The 24,292-nt window shown below is 42.6% G+C and overlaps 1 pseudogene; it reads left to right on the forward strand.

Moving 5' to 3' along the window:
- Positions 1 to 4,139: 4,139 nt before the first annotated feature.
- LOC134730475 (uncharacterized) overlaps positions 4,140 to 24,292 on the forward strand; it is a 50,709-nt pseudogene continuing 30,556 nt past the window's right edge.

The following is a 24,292-nucleotide window of genomic DNA, read 5'->3' on the forward strand; positions in this document are numbered from 1 at the left end:
GGGCAAGCTACTTCCACTGATAAGGGTGGCTGAAGGGACTTGGGAGTTCAGGATTGTCAGTTTCATCTGGGTCCAACCAGATATCCCTATTCCAAGTTCCATGTCCCATCTTTCTCATTAGATGCCCTGACTTTCATGAGACACTTGGTGAGACTATGAATTCTTGTCGTAATTAAGTAACATGAACAACTACATTTTGTTTGTCTTTCATTACTGTTAGTACCATGGCTTCAAGGATTATATCATGAAGGCTTTCTAGTTCTCAGATTATAACTTGAACTGGGGCTTAAAGAATCTGAGTTTGTTGTTTTCTTTCTGTAAGCGCTCAAGCACACTTAAAAATATCCATCCTGCACCACAGTCCTTGTAGTCATCGTTGCTGCCGTTATGGTCAAATGTAGCAGCCAGCTGAGCTCCCAAGGCACTTGTTTTAATGGGCACTCCATCCCAGTCAACCATAGGTGTTAATTTAACTAGTTATGATTTCACTGGATGCTGCATTTTACTTAACATTCCATTTCCCTTGGCAAAGAGCTCACTACTGCACTCAAGTCTGAGGACATGACCAAATAAATACCCAAATCCCATCTTTTCTGGCCTATCTGTTGGAACTATTCCTAGAACCAATTTTATATCCATCAGGGTCTAATCCTGAGACATAAAACATACTGTAATTTGAATAATGAAAATTCAATATAAAGAATTATCAAGAGGGGATTGGAGAAATGAGGGTCTAGTTAATAAGAGGTAAAAAGAATGCTGAGGAATACAAGAGTAACATATATGGAATAGCCACTATTCCTAGAGCTGGGGTACAGTGCCCCAGAGAGAGGCACCTCTTCCCCATAAAGCTGATATCCAGACTTCATTGGTGAGGGCAGAGCTCAGGTTCATTGAATGGTATAGAAGTTCACTGAGGTACTGTGCCTTAGAACTCATGGCAAAGCTACTCTGCAGGGTTCTGGGCTAAATCCTCTAAGGGAAGATGCCTAGACCACATCACTCATTGAGAAATAGTCTCTGAAATGCCTGGGGAAGCATTTAATGGGAAGGTACTAGCACTCCACTGCCATCACTCCACTCCGAAGCCACCCAAGGGAGGTTATGGAAGAAAGCTCCCCATTGGAAGGTGGTGTGTGCTACTGGCTACCATATGCTGCTGACCATGGCATGCTGTAGGAGCAGAGTGTTGCTGAAGCTATGTGCTGCAAGAGCTGGGTGCTACAGAAACTGCATGCTGTGGGAACTGGATGTTGTAAAAAAAAAAAATGCATGCTGCATGAGCCTCAAGAAAGGACACCAGAACGAGGAGGAGAAACATTTTCTGATCCAATGTCTCTCTAGGGCCTTCTTCTGAGAAAGGTAAGTTGTGTTGCTTAGTGAGGGAGAAATATTCACAGAGTCCAGCTACATTATTGTTAAGCAGGTAATGAGGGTAACTTTGGATCTGAGAGGGAATACACTGATACACAGGCACACAAGGCCAGCAGGCAATACTATTAACCAGTGACGCCAATAAAGATGTTATTAGGAGGATGGAGGTAGCCTAGACAGGAAAACTAGCTCAATATAAGAACTTCTCTCCCTCACCCTCTTCTTTTGGTGAGGGTGAGTTCGTTCTGTTGTAATATAAAACCAAGGCCAGACTTCTCTATTGACCCAAATACTATTAGTTGAGTATTTTTCCACCACAGTGTGGTGCTAATCTGTTTGTGCAGATGTCTAGACCAGCAAATGTATCCCTGCTGAAGGAATGAGTGTTTTGTGGCACAGTGCAGGCCCCATCATCAACAGCAACACACCACGTGGTAGTGAGAAATGATGGCATCAGAAGCTTGGCTGGGTTTTCAAATTCTCCCTCTTTCTCATTTGGAAACTGACTCTTCTATGGACTAGTAATTCCTTTGAGCAAGTCATAGTGCAGGAGACTGCAAGAAAGATATACAAACTTCTTTCTCAAAGGGGATTGGGATCTTCAGCAACTAATGAGGATTCCCCTAGCTGAAGTTAGTGAAGCAGTTGCACAAGGGAAGAACTCAGTTGTGGCAGTCTTCTTTGCATGTTATGCTGCACCATCAGAGTTATTTTCTGTTCACGGCTCAGTGCCACTTACCTGAGGCAGATCCATTTCTCAAATCTGTCATTTCAGGCAACAGCCCTGCTATCACCCAAATTGATATTAAGATGTTTGTTGAATCATATCTGTATTGTCAAAAATCATGGTTCATTACCCTGAAGCAAATGGTCAGGCCATGGGGGAGAGGAAGACAACTGAGGCCTGGAAGGTGATTGGAGAACATTATCTTAAATCTGTTAATACATTAATTTCCATCTTTCTTGAAACTGATGGGCTAAGTTTTATCAGAAAGAGGGAGATAATTATCCCAATAGCAACAAGTGGTTATCTGGGAAGGCAGTAGGTGTTTGGGAGATTGGCCTCATTTAATGGGAGTGACCAATGAAAAGGGGAGGAGAGAACTCTGTTTGTTATGTATCTATCATGTAGGCATTTTGATAGGCTCTTTATATACTTTATATTATATATTATTTGTTCTTCACTTAAATTTATGTCATTATGTTCATATTAGAGATTAAAATCTATATTTGTAGAGATTAAGTGATTTACTCAAGGTCATATTCCTTGGAAGTAGCAAAACCTCTGGACCAGATTTGCCTGATTCCAAAGGCGGTACTGCTTGTACAACACTCTGAGAAGTAATTACTGTGGAGCAAAGCAAAAAGAAGTCTAAAAGCAGGTGATAGGTGTAGATTTAGATAGTGTAAGGGTAGGCTAAAGTGTTGTAACAAATGCACCCTCAAGTAGGTAATGGCTCAAACACAATAGATGTTCACTTCCCACATCTCAGAGAAAATTGGGTTCTCCTCATCAGCTAAAGCTTTCCTACATGGGGTGATTTGGGGAGCAAGACACTCCATCTATGGCTCCCTTACCCTCCAAGGCCTTCTTATTGTCTTTATGTAACCAGTGAAAGAAGAAAGAGAGAACAGAGAAAGTGCGCCGGCTTTTATACATTTGGCCTGGAAGAGACACATGGCATTCACATATTCTGATGGGGAGAACTAGTTACATGGCCACAGCTGGAGGCAAGCATCCTGGGACAGACAGCCACTTTCCACTTACAACTGAATATGACATAAGGGAAGCATATGTTTCGAATAGCCCAGTCTCTGTCACAGGAGGCAAGTCAGGAGGCATGCTTGCTGTCACTGCCACAATGCTTGACCTTGTTTCTGGGGTTTAGAAAGAAAAAGAAAACTATGGGTTAGGGATGAGGACTGGTGAAGCTGGGCCCCAGTCTGGCCCCAGCAAAGCATTGGTGCATGCACGCACATATTTACACACACAAAGAGAGAAAGATAGAAACTATAGGAAGAAGCTATTTTAACATCAGTATTTATGTAAATTTTCTGTCATTTCAAAAACTTTATGATATAATATTTTTTATTTTGAATTTTAAATTGGATGGAAAAGTGAAGGAATTACATGCTATTTGGAGTGCTTAAGGCCTCTAAAAATTCCTAGGTCTGTTCCTGATGATGGTTTATCAAGAGAGACCCAGTCATAAAGACCAAGACAGGGGCTTGGTTCCTGAAGTAGGAGTAGGAGGCAGGACCTTGGTCTCAGGAAGAGGGCAGAGGCCAAGCCACCAGCATGGACTGGGGTTAAAACTTGGGGATTAGCAGCAAGATGGGCTTATGTCATTGGGCTCTGTGTGTTCTACGTGGACTTCCCATGTCTGATGGGAAAGGACCAGCTTGTTTCACAGCCTGAGATTGGCTGGTGTTTCTTAGGGGAGTGTTTGGAAGACTCAGCTGAGAGTAGAAGGAGATGGGGAACCAGGAGCTGGGTAGGGTGCAGGCCGCAGGAATACTCTTTTAATGGTTAAAATTTGAAATAATGTGAGAGTCAAGGAAGGAAGTATGATATGGACTTGGGGAGGAGACGGACTGGTTGTCAGTCATTAAAAGTTTCTACTGTTTCTTTTGATATACATTTTACCGTTCTAGGGTGAACTCAGTTGCAAATTGTTAACAGCAATAAAACACTGTTTTCTTTGTTGAAGGCCATTTGTCTGTGCTTTTTGGCCACTTCCCTCCAACATTATAACAATGGAGAAATGGCCAGTGCAGTAGGAATGAGGGAGAAAGAAGATCTGGGTAAAGGACAAGTAAGGAAAGGGGATTTCTTCCAGAGTAAGAATACTGTCAGCAGGAGAGAGGCAGAGCAAGATGGCAGAATAGAAAGCTCCACTGATCATCCCCACAGCAAGGACACCAAGTTAACAACTATCTATGTGAAAAATCACCTTCATAAGAACCAAAAATCAGGTGAGCCCTCCTAGTACCTGGTTTTAAGTTCATATCATTGAAAGAGGCACTGAAATGGTTAGAAAAACAGTCCTGAATCACTGATACCACTCCCTCCTCGCTCCCACTCAGCAGTGACAGGGTGGTTCAGAGAACATCTCTGGACATTAATGGAGGGGGAGCAAAGCAATTGTGAGGCATTGAACTTAGTGCAGCCCTGTTAGAGCAGAAAGGAAAACTGGTCCAAACTCAGCTGATGCCCACCCATGGGGGGAGCATTTAAACCAGCCCTAGCCGGAGGGGAATTGTGGATCACAGTGGTCAGAATTCCATTTCCCACAAACCTTGCCACCAAGGAATAAAGTACTCTGGGTCTTTAAGTAAACTTGAAAGCAGTCTGGCCCACAAGGACTGTAACTGTTGGGTAAGTCCTAGTGCTGAACTAGGCCCAGAGACAGTGGACTGGGGGACGGTGGGGGCAAACAACCTACTGACACACCAGCTGGGGTGGCTAAGGGAATGCTGGCATTACCCCTCCCCTAACCCCAGGCTGCACAGCTTGTGACTCCAAAAAAGGTCCCTTCCTTCTGGTTGAGGAGACAAGGGAAGAGTGGGGAGGACTTTGTCCTGCATCTTGGATACCAGCTCAGCCACAGCAGGATAGGGCACTGCTCAGAGTCATGAGGCCCCCGTTCCAGGACCTAGTTCATTGATGACATTTCTAGACACACCCTGAGCCAGAAGGAAACATGCTGCCTTGAAGGAAAGGACCCAGTCCTGGCAACATTCAACACTTGCTAACTGAAGAAACCTTGGGTCCTGAATAACCAGCAGCGATTCCCATGTACTACGTTGAAGGCCTTGGGTGAGCCTCTGAGACTTGTTGGCTTCAGGTGAGACTCAGCACATTACCAGCTTTGGTGACTATGGGGTGAAACGCCTTACGCTTGAGAAAAGCACAAGGAAAAGTAAACGCAACTTTGCCTTACACCTTAGGTACCAACACAAACACAGGGGAGTAGAGTACCAAGTAGATTCTTGGGGTTCCTGATTCCAGGATTGGCTCTTGGATGGCATTTCTGGACCTGCCCTGGACCAGAGGGGAGCCACTGCCCTGAAGGGTGAGTCCCAGGCCAGGCAGTATTTACCACAAGCTGACTGAAGAGCCCTTGGGTCTTAAGGGAACATAGGCGGTAGTCTGGCAGTACTCCCTGTGGCCTGTGGTGGTGGTGGCTATGGGGTGAGGCTCCTCTGACTTTGGAAAGAGGAGAGAAAAGTGGGAAGGACTGTGTCTTGTGGTTTGAGTGCTAGCTCAGCTGCAATGCAATAGAATACAAGGTACACCTCTTTTTAAAATTTTTAAATTATATTTTAAGTTCTGGGATACATGTGCAGAATGTGCAGGTTTGTTACATAGGTATACACGTGCCATGGTGGTTTGCTGCACCCATCAACCCATCACCTACATTAGGTATTTCTCCTAATGCTATCCCTCCCCTAGCTCCCCACCCCAAGACAGGCCCCAGTGTGTGATGTTCCCCTCCCTGTGTCCATGTGTTCTCATTGTTCAACTCCCACTTATGAGTGAGAACATGTGGTGTTTGGTTTTCTGTTCTTGTGTTAGTTTGCTGAGAATGATGGTTTCCAGCTTCATCATGTCCTACAAAGGACATGAACTCATCCTTTTTTATGGCTGCATAGTATTCCATGGTGTATATGTGCCACATTTTCTTTATCCAGTCTATCATTGATGGACATTTGGGTTGGTTCCAAGTCTTTGCTGTTGTGAATAGTGCTGCAATAAACATTTTGTGTGCATGTGTCTTTATAGTAGAATGATTTATAATCTTTTGGGTATATGCCCAGTAATAGAATTGCTGGGTCAAATGGTATTTCTGGTTCTAGATCCTTGAGGAATCTCCACACTGTCTTCCACAATGGTTGAACTAATTTACACTCCCGCCAACAGTGTAAAAGCATTCCTATTTCTCCACATCCTCTCCAGCATCTGTTGTTTCCTGACTTTTTAATGATCGCCATTCTAACTGGCATGAGATGGTATCTCATTGTAGTTTTGATTTGCATTTCAGTAACGACCAGTGATGATGAGCTTTTTTTCATATGTTTGTTGGCTGCATAAATGTCTTCTTAGAGAAGTGTCTGTTCATATCCTTTGCCCACTTTTTGATGGGGTTGTTTGTTTTTTTCTTGTAAATTTGTTTAAGTTCTTTGTAGATTCTAGATATTAGCTGTTTGTCAGATGGATTGATTGCAAAAATTTTCTCCCATTGTGTAGGTTGCCTGTTCACTCTGATGATAGTTTCTTTTGCTGTGCAGAAGCTCTTTAGTTTAATTAGATCCCATTTGTCAATTTTGGCTTTTGTTGCCATTGCTTTTGGAACACCAGGTACACATCTAAGATTTTTGACTCTAGACCCTGACTTCTAGACAGCAACTTCTGGACCCATCCAGGGCTTGCAGGACCTTGCTGCCATGAAGGGAAGAACACAAGCCTGGCTGGCTTTGCCACCTGCCGATTGGAGAGTCCCAGGGCCTGCAGCAAACAAAGGCAGTAGCCAGGCAGTGGTTATAGCAGGCCTTGGGTGAGACCCAGTACTGTGGTGGCTACAGGTCTGACCCAGCACAGTCATACTGTTGATGGCCACAGGGGTGCTTGTGTTACTCCACTCCCAGCTTCAGGTGGCTTAGAAAAAAGAAAGAGACCTCATTTGTCTGAGAGAAAGTAAGGGAAGAGAACAAGAGTCTGGTAATCCAGAGAATTCTCCAGATCTTGTCTAAGACTACCAAGGAGGTACCTCTACGAGTCTGCAAGAACCACAGCATTACTGGACTTGGGGTTCCACCTAAGGCAGATACAGCTTAGATCACAACACCCAAGTGTTTTCAAATACCTGGAAAGCCTTCCCAAGAAGACTGGGTACAAACAATTCCAGACAGTGAAGACTACATTAAATACCCAACTCTTCAATGCCTAGACACCAAAGAACATCTACTAGCATCCAGGGAAAACATGTCCTCCCTGAATAAATTAAATAAGGCACCAGTGACTAATCCTGGAGAAACAGAGATATGTGACCTTTCAGACAGAATTCAAAATAGCTGTGTTGTGGAAACACATACTACCCAAAGCATAGGACTTCCAGTACTATGTTGAATAACAGTGGTAACAGTGAGCATCCTTGTAGTGTTCCAGATCTTAGAGGAAAGGCTTTCAATTTTTCCCCATTTGGTATGATACTAGCTGTAGTCTGTCATATATGGGTTTTATTACAGATTCAATGCAATTCCTATCAAAATATCAATGACATTCCTCACAGAAATAGAAATAACAATCCTAAAATTCATATGGAACCGTAAAAGACCCAAAATAGCTGAAATTATCCTGAGCAAAAAGAACAGAACTGGAGCAATCACATTACCTGACTTAAAATTATACTACAGAGCTATAGTAACCAAATGTTTTTATGCATTAGGCATAAAAACAGAGACTTAGACCAACAGAACAGAATAGAGAACCCTGGAACAAATCCACACACCTACAGTGAATCCATTTTCGATAAAAGTGCCAAGAACATTCACTGGGGAAAAGACAGTCTCTTCAATAAATGGTAGTTGGAAAACTGGATATCCACATGCAGAAGAATGAAACTAGACCTCTATCTCTTGCCATGTAGAAAACTCAAATCAAAATGGATTAAAGACTTAAAGCTAAGACTTCAAACTATGAAACTTCTACAATAAACATTGTGGAAAATCTCCAGGACATTGGTCTAGACAAGAATTTCTGATGGTTATCAGAGGCTGGCAAGAGTAGTGGAGAATGGGAGGGGAGGTGGGGATGGTTAATAGGTACAAAAAGATAGTTAGAAAGTATGAATAAGACCTACCACTTAATAGCACAACAGGGCAACTACAGTCAATAATAACTTAAGTGTACATTTGAAAATAACTAAAAGAATGTAAATGGATTTTTTGTAATGCAAAGGATAAATGCTTGAGGGGATGGATACCCCGGTCTCCATGATGTGATTGTTTCACATTACATGCCTGTATCAAAACATCTCATGTACTCTGTAAATATAGACAAATACTATGCGCCCACAAAAATTTAAAAAAAGATGAAAAGAAGAATACGCCCAAGCAGTTCTGAGCCATTGGGTCTTTCTCCAATGCTGCAGCATGGTTACCTTTACTTTCACACTGGGTTAAAGGAGCAGCTTCTAGCTGGCCACAGGTGAGACTACAGCATCCCAGAGTGGACTGGGATATCTGGCCACAGCTTGCTTTTTCAATCTGAGTCCTTTAGTGTGACCAGGGCTTCACCCTCTTGGTAGTCTGAAACTCCTAGGGATGTGCAATCCCTTTGCTTAGCTCTTTTTCCACAGGCCGCACTCCCCTAGCAGTTGTGCAAATTCAGAGCTGGCTATGCAGTTTGAATTCTGCCACTCTAGGAAATGCAAACACAGTTTAGGGACAGCTGCTCAGACCCCAGCATATTGTTTTGTACCATACATGTGCTGCATTGCTTTGGGACCATGGATTTAATCCCAAACTTGACAATTATGTCACAGCCTACAAAATATTTGCACTGTTTTCCTAAATGTATATTATGTACCATACAGTCTATAAAATATTTACATGAGATGTACCATACAGTCTATAAAATATTTACATGAGATCATTGTTCTAAAGATACTGTATTCTGAATTTTATTTCTACATCACTGCATACTGAACTGGGCATCAGGAGAACTGCGTTGTGGTTCTGGCTTTTGACTACAAGGCTATGTGACCTTGGGCAAGTCCATTCACTTCTCTCATTTTCTCATGTGTAAAATCAGGAGGTGGAACCAGGGAATATCCAAGATCTCTTTCAGCTGTAACACTGTGTGGTTCATTGCCTCTAGGCAGGTACAAGACAGGCAGGCCCCAACCGGTAGCAATCCCTGAGCACTTGTCAAAGACACCCTTGTTAATGTTCCATCATAGCACATAAAGTAGCACGCTGCCAAGTGGAAGAAGAGCACCCCAGTGTGAATGGCAGCCAGACCTCTGAAAAGCAACAGAAAAGGAAGTCAGGAATATAAACAGTCTTAGAGGTAAACAATGGCTAAGAATCTGGGCTTTGGAGAAGGGCATATCTGGGGGTGATCCTGGCTTTGCCGCTATTTTGTGATCTTAGGCAATTAATTAAAACCTCTGAACCTTTGGGCCCTTATATGCAAAATGAGATTAATACTAGGTACCCCTGAATGTTGTTCTGAGTACTCATTTTCCTAGAAATGTAAGGTGTATTTTACATTAGATATAGCATATGATAAGGGCTCAGTAAATATTAACTATTATTTTTGTTCTAAAGATACTGTATTCTGAATTTTATTTGTACATCACTGCATACTGAACTGGGCATCATGAGAACTGCATTGTGGTTCTGGTTTTTGACTAAATTTACTAAATATTACTAAATATTTACTAAATATTTGATATTTATTGATTTATCAAAAAGTTATTTGTCAAGGGACTGCAAATCTCTTTCAAATATTCCCTCAAAGATGCCTATCAAATTCTCCCTAAAGAAACTCTTTTGGATCCCAACATATTTAAAAATGTGTTGCCTTACCTGGTGATTTGTTGTCATACAAAATAGATCATCGTTGTGGAGAAAAAGGCAGGAACTTTGTGGAATAGGTTATTAGGCCATATTATCTGAATATAATTTTATCATTTGCCAGTACATTAACTTGTTTAATTGCAAGCTCTAGGAAGAATAAACCACATAGTCAAAGAGAATATTTTTAAATGTTAGGGCTTGCCCTGATTTGCCTGGAATAGTCTTAATTTACACCTATGGTTCCTAAATTATTTAAAGTGAAAAGTAAACCTTTTTACTCTTAGAAGTATCCTGGTTTAGACAATAGTTATTCCGTTTCAGTTAGTTAAATGTTGGGCTAATTGTTATCTCTATGAAAAGCTATTTGAGAACACTGTTTCCCTGGAAAAGTCAAATTAGAAATCATATGTCATTTCAACTTTAGTCATTTTCCAGGGTATCTAATTTTCGTCAGTAAGACTATGGTGTGTAAGAGACTTGCATCTACCAAGGACAGCTATTTAGAAGTTTCCACAGGAATAGATGGCTAAAGTATGTCCCAAACTGGTATTGTAGCTTGAGGAACAGGCTTATGAAAACTTTTGATAATATTATCTGATCTTCATTACTTCATTCATTCCCTCTGTGCTAAGCAGTGTGGATACAATAATGGGGAACAAGTTAGACATGATTCATTCTTGCCTTCATGGGGCTCACATTTTACTGAAAGACACAGAAGAAACAAGTTTTATCAGAACCTTGTTCAATAAAAACAATTAAATTTATGACAAGCTTAATAAAGAAACAATGAGCCAATGCAGAAAGTAAGGAAAGTGTGAGGGATATTGTCTTCAGATAGGGTTCTATGAGAAGGCCTCTTGAGGATATGGCATTCTAATTTAAGGGGGAAGAGCTACAGGTAGGAAAAACTACTGCATACAAAGATCCTGAATCAGTAATGAGTTGGATGTGTTTGGGGAACTAAGAGAAGATCAGTGTGGCTAGAAATCACTGATTAAGGGGAAAGCTTGGCATGAGATAAGGTGGGGGAGATAGGTGGAGACTAGATCATGCTGGGCTTATGGTAAAGACACTATATTTTATTGACATGAACTAGAAAGCCATTAAAAGTTTGAAGCAGGGGAATGGCACGATTCAATTTATATTTGATGTTGATCTGATTTGTTTTATAACTTACAGTCCTGCTGTGTGGAGAGTGGACTGAGTTGTGTTGGGGGCACAGTGCAAGTAGAGACACAAGTTGGGAAGTGTTAAAGTGGAGCAGGTGAGAAATGATGGTGGTTTGGACTGGCATGGCAGTGGGGGAGAGAGGCAGATTCATGACACATGTTTCAGGTAGACTTGAAAGGACTTGCTGATAGATCGGCTGCTGGGTGTGGAGGGAAATGGAGAACAAAACGTGATCCCATGGTTTGGCGCCGGGTGCTGGGTGGATGTACATGGAAGATATGTGGAGGAGCAAAGGCAGGTTTGGGAATCGGAAACCAAGGTTTCTATTTTGAAAATGTTAAAAATGTTAAATCTGAGAAATTTCTGAGATAGGTGAAGAACGTCAGCTAGGTGGTTGAATATGTAAATATGGATCTCTGAGAAGTATGAGCTGAAGTTATAAACTGGGCACTCATTAGTATATCATGGAATTAAACATTGGAAATGATGAGATTACATAGGGGAAAAGTATAGACAGGAAAAGAAGGGAAGGAGAAAGAGTGGAAAGGAGGGAGGGAAGGAGGGAGGGAGGAAGGAGGGTAGGACTAAGCCCTGAGGAGTATCAACTCTTCAGAGGATAGACTCAAGTTCAAGCTCCTTTTACAGTTACTTTGTGATGAGCAATGTAAAACTGAGGGTGGGGGTGGGTAAAGACAAGAGAGGAGAGAGAAAAAGGAAAAATGCATTGAGGTGAAGAAAGGGTGAGAGCAGTGTGAGAAAAGCCAAGAGAGTGTTCCAGGAAAGAGGAAGTGGACAAATTGGTTGAGCAGCCAAATAAGATGAGAGCAGAGAAGTGTTCACTGAATCTGGTCACATGGATGGTGATGGTTGGAGACCAGGCAAGATCACTTGAATCATAGTCTAGGTATGGAAAATGTTATCTTGAAATTTGTATGGATTTGCGTGCATTCACAAAGATTAAAAATTCACGTGAATGACTTGAAGCGGGGCGTGGTGGCTCATGCCTGTAATCTCAGCACTTTGCTAGATGGATTCAGGCGGATCACTTGAGGTCAGGTTTGAGACCAGCCTGGCCAACATGGTGAAACCCTGTCTCTACTAAAAATACAAATATTAGCCGGGCATGGGAGATGCATGCCTGTAATCCTAGCTACTCGGGAGGCTAAGGCATGAGAATGGCTTGAACCTGGGAGGCGGAGGTTGCAGTGAGCAGAGATTGCACCACTGTACTCCAGCCTGGGCCATGGAGTGAGACTCAGTCTCAAAAAAAAAAAAAAAAAAATTCACGTAAATGACTTGAACATGAGCGAGCCACTCTTAACGTTTGCTCACAATGGTCTCAGCCTTGAAGCCTGCTGGGACCTTAGCAGCAGGCCATGGAGGAGGGCAGTTGGGCCTGGGGGTGCCTAGAATGGGGGACATTTGGTACCTTTGTATATCACAGTTTATATGGTGCAGGTTGAACACACAGTAGAATGTCCAGAAATATTTGTGGATTGACTTTTTAAAAAAAGAAACAAAAAATGTACTGGAATTCAAGCTCCTTTTGTAGCTACTTTTTGAGAAGTAGTGTAAAGGATGAAGGAAGCAGTCTCATGAAAGCCCAACATAGGTTTCTGTCAAAAATAACACATTAAATAAATTAATCCTTTCTGTTACTCTGTGGAGTAAGCAGAGGTGTTGCAGTATTATCATCCCAGCTTTAGAGATCCAGAAATTCAGATTGAAAGACTAAACAAGTTGGCCAAGATCACACAGCCATTCAATGGCAGTGCCAGGAGTTTCCCAGGGCAGCTTGAAGGCCTGTGGTCTACCCAGTCCTCCACTGGAAATAAACCATGATTCATGACCTCAAGCCATATCAACTCCCATAGCCATGGCCTGGGGGAAGGTCAGTCTCTTTGTTTTTCTTCTCTTTTCAGTTCTTTCCCTCTTTCTGTCGGTAAACCTTTCATTTCTTCAATTATTATTATTACTTTTTGAGACAGAATCTCGCTCTGTCACCCAGGCCGGCATGCAGTGGCAATTATGGCTCGCTGAAGCCTCTACCTCCCAGGCTCAAGTGATCCTCCCATCTCAGCCTCTGGAGAAGCTGGGACTACAGGCATGTGCCACTGTGCTCAGCCATTTTTCTTTTATTATTTGTAGAGACAGCACCTCCCTATGTTGCCTCCCTGGTCTTGAACTCCTGGGCTCAAGTGATCTTCCTTCCTGCCTCAGCCTTCCAAAGTGCTAGGATTACAGGCGTGAGGCAGTATGCTAGGCCTCTTCCATTTCTTTTTTTGGCCATTCCTTGTGCAAGAGCTGGAGAACTATGAGGAATTGGGTTGTATAACCTCTACCCCTTTCTCTTGACTTTCTATTCAATGAATGGTCCATTGTTAAAAGGTAAGAGGAACACAGCAAAGGTGAATGGATGACTTATTAGGCAGGAGTAGGGAGGGAAGGACTGCACACAGGCAAGGCTGTTATGGGAGAGACTATGAGGGCTGTACACATATGACTTATTTTCAACAAGAGTTATAATATCACATTCATGTATGAGGCTGAAAAAAAACCTTTTTCCCACTTCTTTTGAATGATTGGAATCAGGTGGTCCTGCACAGTGTGTTTATTATTCCAAAAATGAAACCTAAAAGGCACATCAACAGTTCACACAGTTTTCCAAGCCTCACTTGTGGACCAGGAAGCCCTGAGCCAAGCCAGATGGGCAGGGGTGCCCAGCATTGCTGGCAACATTACCGTGGGAGTTCTGGGGCACAAACCACAGGGCAAGCGGGATTTCAGAGGCTCAGAGGACAGACAGGGCTGAGATGATTTCTAGAAACTGTTCCAGATGGATCATTTAAATGCATCCCTCCCAGAGCAGGACATTCTGCACCTCCCTTGGCCACCCACTCTCATGCTGCCAAGCTGCCCAATGACCACAGTAAGAAAAGGATGGCTTTATAAAAACTCCTCACACTGGTACTTTAATTAAAAGAAAGTCCTTCTATATGCTGTAGCATTTAAAAGCTTCATTGTAATAAATGTTTGCAGAAATAAAGCTTTTCTTTGTATGCCTTTGCAACACAGGGAAAACTGGCCACATTTCCACAGCAGTGTGGGATGCTGAAGAGAAAGGGCCTCTTGAATGTGCTATGCAAATTTATGAAAACAACATGCAAATCAGTATAGTTTTAGGTAATCCAAACAAACAAACAAACAAACAAATGGCAGGAAAGAGTGATTCCTGTGCCTCTTGGAGGATTCTTGACCCTACTTATAGGGTCATCCAGGTGTGTGCGTGTGTGTGTCTGTGTGCATGTGCATGTGGTTGCACGGTGACAGAGGAGAAGATGTAGGGAAGCACTGAGACCTGAATGCACCAAGGGAATCAGAACTTACTGTTGTTTTTTTTTTTTTTTTTCTCTTTTCTGAGATCCAAGAACTCTTTCCCTTGTCAGGAATAATAATTAGTATCAGAATAAAATAGAGTCATCTGTGCACTGAATTGTATGGAAGGGTGTATTGCAAGACAGCAAAGACGTGCAGGACTGCGAGTCAGGACCAGAGAAGAAACCTCCTTCAATGCTAGATGCCAGGGTCCTGCTCGGGCTGCACTTTGGAAGACCTCACTCTGGCACTTTTCTGGCTGTGTCTCTCACATGGGGACAGGAATCTACAGGGCCACCTGCAATGCCCCTCTGGCTGGATCACATTCTGAATACCCCGCGAAATGCAAGATTTATAGCATTTAACCTGGCCTGCTGGGATGTTAGGAAGGTATATTGTTGAGGGAGGAGAATGGGAGTTGTGACATTTGGATGGCTATCCCTGGGGTGTGTGAACCTTCTCTAGTGTTCCATTCCAGCCCCCGCATCACCATTATTAGAAGCGGGCCTGGCCAGGGGACATTTTCTGGTCCTGGGCCAGCCTCTGGTGGTTATGTCATGTTGGACAAATTGATTTTCTCTCTGGGGCTTAGATCCCTCACTGGTCACTCAGGATCAGGGAGAGATTGGACTGGATGAACATTAACTGCCTTGGAAGATAAACATTTCTGAGAAAGGTAGACCATTTAAAAATATTCTTCTGTGCCTGATGGCCCACAGGAGACATGATGTCAGAAAAAGGGCACCTGTTGTCAGCTCTGTGCAGGTTGTGTATCGTGGTGTATGAGTTGGAATGGGATCCAGTGGTTTACAAATCTGTTATATTCTTCAAATGCATTGATCTTCGAATATGAGATTTGCACTCAATTGTAGGGTATTGTTCTAATTAAGTTAATCTACCTGAATTGTGCTTTCTTGGAGTTACAGCCTTTTGAACTTACTACATGAGTTTATGCAAATAACATGCAAATAAGAATTCAAGTGCTTTCAATAACCCACTCAAAGAGGACTAGAGCACGATAACCTGAGTTATAGTTAGCACCATAACTAGAGTTTGCTTCACAATTACCAACATTTATCTAACAATTAAACACTGTGTCAGGTGACACATAAATGTATTCTTGTAAGTCCTCTTCATTTGGGACAAATAGGTGCACTGCAAGGCCAGTGTATGGTGGCTTCTGAGGCAAACCTCCTCCAGCAGCTACACTGAACCAGCATTTCCATCTCCCACTCCCAAGTAAGTCTCCCTTACATCTGCCCCAACCCCGTTCTCTGCTCATGAATAACTAACAGCTGGCATGCCTGACAGTCAGACAGGAGTCTGCCAAAATGCAGGCGTGATAAACCTGAAGTTTTCTTTCTTCCACCTGCCCAGGTAAGAAGCCCAAATAGCCAGTCATGCCCCTGGCTGCTTTATTTTAGTATGTGTGTGGTGCCAAAAGTTGCATGTCCCAGGCTGATGAGGATTGCCTGACCATTTTGTTCACCACCAACCTTCACAGCATGGAGAAACAGCCTTCGTTTAGCCTCCCTTATATTTCACAGGCAGGAGATTACAAGGCAGAACATAGCCTAGGGAGCTGATTGGTGCTCCTTATCTTTGACTTCTTCTATAGCTCCCACAAACTTAAGTTCATGAATCCAGAGCATGTTGTCCAATAGAAATGTACTGTAAGCCACAAACATAATTCTAAATTTTCTAGTAGCCATATTAAAAAAGTAAAAAGAAACAGGTAAAATCTATTTTAATAATTGACTTTGTTTAACCCAAGATATCTAAAATATTATCATTTCCATTTGTAATCAATATAAAAATTATTAATGAGGTAGTCTACATTCTCTTCCCTGTCCCACACCAAATAGCCACCCCAAATCTGTTGTCTATTTTAAACTCCTGCATATTTCATTTGGGACTTGCAAAATTTGAAGGGCTCTTCAGGTACATGTGACCACTGGCTATCAGACTGGACCACAGAGGGCCAGAGCCTCCGTTTTCCCTGACAGTTTACTTACTACTAAGGGAGGCTGGGGAGATGGGAGGTGTGGAGAAGCTTCGTTCTCAAAAGCATGCATTGCCTGTTTGTGCATACTGTTTATCTTTGCAGTTATATGAATAACCATCCCATCCTGTATGCCTACTTATGTAATTAATTCCCATTTATATAGCAGTTTATGTTTGCAGAGTGCTTTATCGATACAGTTGCCAGTATATTTATCTATTTGCATGTTACACTTACACTTTCATGTGTGCCTACCTGTGCTAATTAGTGCTATAATTATCGAGGTTATTTAAGAACAGAGCTCATAGTTACCTTCAAGAACACCAACAACCATTTTAATAGCAACTATAAATTCCATCTTCCCTCTCCAAGTTCTGTCTACTTCACGAAAGGATTTTTATACCTCCACCCAATTTTCTCCAAGTTCTTGGTCGGCCTTGGAGTGAAAAAATGCATTTAAAAGCAATCTAGTAATTGTCCTTTTCCCTTTGTCTGCTTAAATTTCATATGAATGAAATAGGAGTTTAATGGCATATCTTCCAGTAACAACAGGCTCAAAATACGTGGCATATCAACATGAAAAGGATAATTACATATAATGACCACCACCACCAAATAATGCTATTTCTAATATGAAATGTCATTTCCTACCCTAAATCTAAACTTCTAAACTTCTTTCTGACAAACAGCCAAGTTTATGAGCAGGAGGGGGCAGGCAGGCAGGCAGGCAGGCAGGCAGGCAGGCAGGCAGGCAGCAGCCGGGTCCGGGGTTGCATGGTGCCCTCTGGGCCAATGGCCCCAGTGGTCTGAGGACCAAAGCAGTTTTGGCCTGTTGGGAGCCTGACAGAGGCTGGTGGAATGGGAAGATGGGGGAGCCTGAATGAACAGTCCTGAGGTACAAGAAACACAGAATTGTGATGCGGGTGGGAGATTTGAAAGAACATTTCACCTTACCCATTCCCCTCCCCAGCCCCTCTCTTCCTCCCCCCAAATCAATGAAGGGGAAAAATTACAGTGCTCCAATTCATTCCTTGGTTCTGCTGCTCTCAGTGATTGGAAATGCCAGCGAGGGGAATGATATACATCATGTGATGAAAGGAGAGTACAAAAATATGCACCAACAGCTATGAAATGCAACTGCCCCCACAGCAAAACCAGGCAGCTCTTGAATAGAACACAACACCACCCTAGAGACTCAAGACCAACTCCCGCTCCGAAGCAATTTTGTGAGCCCAATATTGGGGATTAGAGACGAACATGAGAGATCTTATGCCACAAATCACTGCATACCCAATGCTTCTGCTACCTACTCTGGTCTCCCATGGGGAAAATCATTAAGTCTCTTTCTGTCTCTCTTTAAAATGGGAGCTAAATTAGTAACTTATCACAAAGGCGTGTTTTCTTAATTACTTGCATACAAATTGCTTGACATTATTGAATGAAAGGTATCAAGGAGAATGCAAGCTATTACCATGATTATTTTTGTTCTAATACAAAGCAGCAGGCCAGAACCTTTTCTATCTCTGGATTACGTTTCAGTTGAGTGATACTTCAGGGAATGGTTTCCTAAGGCTCCAACTGCCATTAGTACCAGTAGCATTTCAGAGGCGAATCAGGAGAGGCCAGCCTCCTGAGGCTGGGGCTTGATTGATGTGGAATGGAAGTGTGGCCAGAAGGAAAGAGCAGATTGGGAGAGAGAGTGAGGGCATGGGTGGTGGCCTCGTCCTGGGCAGCCACAGCATGAAAATATCCATGGAATCAGTTATTCTCTTGTAACCCACTGTTGCCTGTTTCCCTGCCAGTTGGGCTCCTGGTCTTGATTGTGAGGCTGGTCTCATGGGGATGGGCACCCTAACACACATTTGTTTTGAGGCATCAGACATGATCACAGCCATCATGGATGAACATGGGCCAACACACTATTGCATTGCTAGAGGAGATGAGAGACCAGCTTTCCTCTGTGTTACCTGTGCTACCTCAAAGGGCACATGGAAGGAATGTTGGAGAGAACTTTCTAGACAAATACTAAAACTACTGTTATTCTTTTTTCTTTTTTAAAATCCTACCAGAGGCAGGGACTTGTCCCTCTGCAGCCGGTCTTACCCTAGGGCCAACACCACAATGAGCACCCCTCATTCAAAAGGGTGACGGTCCTGCCCACGAGGGATCTGCAAGTCAAACCGGGATGCCTAGGGAACTAATAGTGATTGACTGTGATTTGCCATTACATCTTTGAATCGTACTGTGATTGTGTCTTCATTAGGAATGTTGGGTAAAGAGAAAGTGACACAATATGGTAATTATCCTAGAAAATTGGGTGACATTAGAATAAGGCCTTGGAATGCTTTCCATGGAATCTGTTTGATCAAAACATTTGCTCTGTTGGAGATAATATTATAGAAGGCTTTTGAATAATTAGACAAGTTCCAGAGTCCAGTGGGATGGTAAGGAAGAGGAAGCCTATTACTCTCTGGATCTCTCTGTTATACATAGAGTTGTTTATTCACTTTGCTAAAAAATCTTCCTTATGAATTCTAGTATATTATTTTTGATATTTATGTCTTAACGGTGGTGTCAGGAGAATGTTTAAATCCCATTTAGCTTTTGACTCTATGTAGAATAACTATTTTTCCTCCCATATGCAGTTTTTTGTCCATTCATTAATTGTACTGCTGCTTTCCTAAGTTTATTTACTGCCTTCTAAATATGTATCTTAATTTACACTTTGAGTCCCACAGGGAGTCTATAAAATGTAAAATCTTATATAATAGCAGAAGCAGCCACAAATATTTTAATATCCAGGGCTGCTTCTGAATCCTAATTTTGCAGATGGCGTGAAGTTCATTTTATAGCAGCTATTGAAAATTAATAAATGCCATCCACATCACTCAGCATTGTCAATAATCCACCAGACTGTGCGCCCAGGGATGCTGGGGAAGCAGAGGTGGCTCCTGGCCCTTCCCTAGCCAGCCTCCAGTTGCAGACCCCAGAGCTGCCTGGCCTTATCAGCTGCCACAATTCTATTTAGGTCAGCAATGAGGCGAGGCTTTTTGAACTTCTAATCTGCCAGTGGAGAGATTTTCACAAGAGGGTAATTGCTGCAAAGAGCATGCAAGGGAGGGAGGTAAGCTTGTCCCTCTCCTGCTTGTTGTATTTGCCTTCTCAAATGCAAAGATGAGCAGAGGAGGAAAAGCAAGAAATTGACAGTGAGACCACTCCCAGGCTTGGTCAAAAATGGGCTGAGAAGTTGTAGATCCCTTATTTTAGACTTTCTTCTTTTCCTCTTTGGTAAATTATCTCTTTAAGGAAAACAAAAGCTCATATGATGAGAGAACAGCAAGGGGGTCAAAAACAGGCTCAATGAATTTATTATTTATTCTTTCATTTTTATTTTGCCAAATAGTTATCCAGTCCCTACTGTGCTCAGGCATGGTGGAACATATTTCTATATCTATAGCTGCTATATAACTACATAAATGATATTTAGTTCTAAGTTATATTCAGATTCTCAAGTAATCTCTGCCCTTAAAGGAACTCACCATCTAGAAGGGGGATATTATAATAGTAGTAAGTCTACACAGTAGGGAATATTAAGTGCTCTGAGAGTGTGAAGGAGGGGAGAGAGAAAGAATATTTCCAGTCTCCAAGAGGATGGGGAAGAAGGTAGGCATCCAAAGACACCTTATGGGGGAAATGACACCTGGACTGGATGTTATGGGCAGAAGATGATCAGTTGGTCTTATAGACTCCTGGGAAGTCAATTAATGTCAACCAAAGCAGAAGTCAATTCCCTCTTCTTTCTCTCTGGTCTTCAGAGAGCTGTTTGCTGTCTTGCAAAATCTCCTTTGCTTTCCCTGTTTAAGGCTGCCTTTGCTGTTTCCTTGAACTGGATTTCATCTTGATGCAAATTCAAAAGGAGCAAGAGGGTAATCTGCTTTTAGGTAGTCCCAGGAGATGTTCTGCTGAAGGCTGGGCAGAGCAGCACATCAAGTCGGCTTGATGAGATGCATTAGTTCAGAGAAGTTGGAGAAGTACCAGAGTGGCTTGGATGCAGAAAAGCAAGTAAATGATCCAATCAAATTTTGCCTTCAGATTCATTCAAATCACCTGGATAGGAGCTACTGGGACAGAAAGCCTGGATGCAGGAGCTGTTTGCTGTGCAGAGTCTCTGGCCTTAAGTTTTCTGACTCTCTTAAATTTGAAAAGTTGTACTCATAGATAATAATTTTTCCATTTGTGAAGCTGTCTTATACCCAGAAAGAAATTCAAATTGACTTTCAATAAGATTTACTCTTCTTTTGGGCCTGCTTGCCCACCCTTCCTTCTCCCTGCCCTGCCCTCCCCTCCCCTCCCCTCCCTTTCCCTCCCCTCCCCTCCCCTTCCCTCCCCTCCCCTTCCCTCCCCTTCCCTCCCCTCCCCTTCCCTCCCCTCCCCTTCCCTCCCCTTCCCTCCCCTCCCCTTCCCTCCCCTTCCCTCCCCTCCCCTTCCCTCCCCTTCCCTCCCCTCCCCTTCCCTCCCCTTCCCTCCCCTCCCCTTTCCTCCCCTTCCCTCCCCTTCCCTTCCCTTCCTTTCCTTTCCCTTCTTTCCTCTCTCCCTTCCTCCCTTCCTTCTTTATTTCGGCTTTGTGCAAAAAGATGTGAAACAAATTAATGAAAGATATTAATAATAACCATGCCATTGCCCTTGACAGGAAAGAGGTCATCTTCCCCAGTGTGACCACCATAGCTTTCATCCTGGGCAGGATCTCCCTACAGTGAGGAAGCCCCCTGACTTCACAGGTACATATCAGATAACACCTAAGGCTCTGATGTGGACAAACCACCAAGTCTGGGCTGGAAGACATTCCATCAAGCCGTGCTCTGGGGCTCTTTAGCAAGTTTCAAGCTCTACTTTAGGGAAACTACAGGAACCAGGTGTCTGATGGGAAAAATCTTTGTGTGTGTGTGTAAGAAACTACAAAACGTCAGAGTTGGAAGGAACAAGAAAGAACAAGTGGCTCAACCATCTTATTATGCAGATAAGGAAACCTAGGCCTGGAAGAGTTAGATGATTTGCTCTAGCTCCTGAGAATTAGTTATAGGTACAGCTGGGATGAGAATCCAGAAAGGGGTGGAAAATGACAGTCATGAATATTCTTCCTTTCCCAAGTATAGTATTCAAATAGTGCCTCTTTGTGGTTAGCGGCAAAATGCTAAATATTTCTCTCTTTCCAGGGCCAGTACAAACAAGTGGTGTCCAAACTAGCTGCTCTAAGTGTGCTTCACTGTACTCGGTGTTATGAATAAGATGATGGCCCTGTTGGTATACTGTCAGCTGACAAAGCTTCTGGCAACTCAGGCATCATGCATCCTTAGTATTAGGCATTTGGTAGGAAGGGGGCTGAGCAGGGACTTGGGGACCCATTTGCCTGGTGGTTCAGGCTAATGAAGTGGAGTGCGGTTCTGACATGGCTGGTTTGACAGTCCAAAGAGATCACCTGCTATTTATCAGTGATTGGCCCTGTGCCTGGGATTTGCATTGTATCATAATATATATTTATAAATGTATAATATAGAGAGTAAGCAAAATATATAGATTAAATAAAGTATATAAAATCATGTGAGAAATATTTTATATTTTTTAATTTTTGAGAGAGGATGCGTACTTGAATTATCTAAATTAAATAAATATACGATATCACTTGACTGCAATTTATGTTTTTAAGAGGTTGAAGATTAAAGCCAACATGTATGAGACTCTCTACCATAAGAGAACAAATTCCAGCTTAGCTCAGGGTCTAGTGTGTGCTATTTTTCCTCTTAAGGCAATTGAGGTTCAGTAGCCAAGAGTGTGGGCTATTGTTCTCTAGAGAATCTGTATTTAAGTGGCAGGACCCCAGCCCTGAAGACTGGCAGGAGGATGACACAGCATCCCAGTTTCCTGCTGACGGAGGGTTCAATAATTGTCTCATCTTACAGGGGCATCAGTGATGGGGAATTGTCAAAACTAAGCAGAAGGCCTCAACCTGAAGCCTGTTGCTGGTGCTGTACCAGTGTGGTAGGTAGGGGTAGAAGGTGAGCAACCAGGAGTCCAGAGCATGCCAGGAACCCAGAGCTCCTTGGGAACACTGCATTATTTTGAGCTGTTCTGCAAAAGAGGGCCCCATAGGAGGCCAATATTGGAACCCAGCAGCCATGGCTGAGCCTAGGTCCCAGGTCTGACAGGAGGGGCTTTAGTTTGCAGTCCATCTGAAAGAGGCAGGGGCATAGGCGAGAGCTGTGGAGGAACTGAGGCATCAGGAGTCCACATACATCTGGAAGCCCATAATCTCTACAGCTCCATGCAGATACATTGTTTTTGGCTTCACTGTTCCTGTAAGGAGATGAGCAGTGGGCTTTCCAGTGCATTTGAAATTCAGGAGATTGAACATTCCAAAGGATTCCAGTGCTGAAATGATGAGCAGGGGTGGCTCATCTACAAGAACACACTAAAAACAAATGATAGCTGTGCTCCAGGATGACAAAGACAGGGCTGGTGAAAAGCACTTATTTCTGCCTAGAGGCTGAGTTGTATATTCCAATATAATTTTATTCAGAAGAAACTATCAGTGGAGAAACTATCCCCCATGTTTTTAAAAGGCAGCAAATTTTACTGTCTTTAAAATAATCATCCTTGATAAGTGAAGAGTTGATAAATGAGCTCAATCTGCATATCACCTTGTAAGAGCAAAGCTGTGTATAATTACAAGATCGCTCTGGGGGCTGTTGCCTTACTCTGATGAGTGGAAAAGGCAATGCCTTGTGAAATGGCAAGCTAGGGCCCTTGTGGTTTAGCAAAAGAAGGAATTTCATCTCACCCATTTCTCCCCTTGCTTTGTCACTGGGGCTGCCAGAGAGATTCCCAAAAGAGAAACACAGTATTCTTGACTCTAATTGAATGAATCCAGTCATTACCTTTTGAGATGCCATAGGATTTTCTTTTATATGTGCACACACACAAAGTTGCTACAAAGGAGCTACTGATATAGTCATATTTAAGAGATTCAAGGTCAGATTATTCAAAATCCACTGAAAAGACAGAAATCACAATGAGAGGAAGGGTGAATGTAAGTAGAATGAGAGAAACAAAAATCTCAAAGAAAGGTGAAAGTAGCCAGAGAAAGAATTGTATCTGTCATCCACCATCATTTGCTGTGCATTTCCCCTTCTTATACTGAGCTCCTCCACGAAACTATTTTCTCAGCTTCTACTTTCTTTGTGCTTCATTATTCATCAGATTTTCTCTTTTGGCCTACTGGATTTCTCTTTTGAAACTGCTCTCCCAGTGGTAGAATGTTGAAGGCTCTAGGATCTATCCTTATTTCACAATGAGAACCAAGACCAAGGGCATCAATTACAAATCTTTTGGGGAACCATGAGATTAGAGGTATGAGAAAACATTATAGAACTAAGGCTCTTTAATTATTTTTGGGGGGATGGGCTTCAGCACAACATCCACTCTTTCTCATGGCCCACCCTTTCCATTTTAGTGTAAGCCTGTTCATTCTATATTGAAATTGGATAACTTTGCTAAAATGTTGATCAAATGATCATGATATAATTTCATAAACTACAAAGTGCTATCTACAGCTGTGCCTAAGTCTCCTATACTAAAATTCTTTGGGAACTGAGTGGTCCAGGAAAGCAATTGCTTGTTGACATTCTGAGAGCCATTTAGAAGGCCCCATTTCAACCCAGAAAACATTGCTCTTAAAATTATATCACCCCAAACAAGATGTAGGTGGAGCCATTTTTACTTGGTGTTCTC

This window comes from Pan paniscus, chromosome 4 (genome assembly GCF_029289425.2).
Source record: "Pan paniscus chromosome 4, NHGRI_mPanPan1-v2.0_pri, whole genome shotgun sequence".
Lineage (NCBI taxonomy): Eukaryota > Metazoa > Chordata > Mammalia > Primates > Hominidae > Pan > Pan paniscus.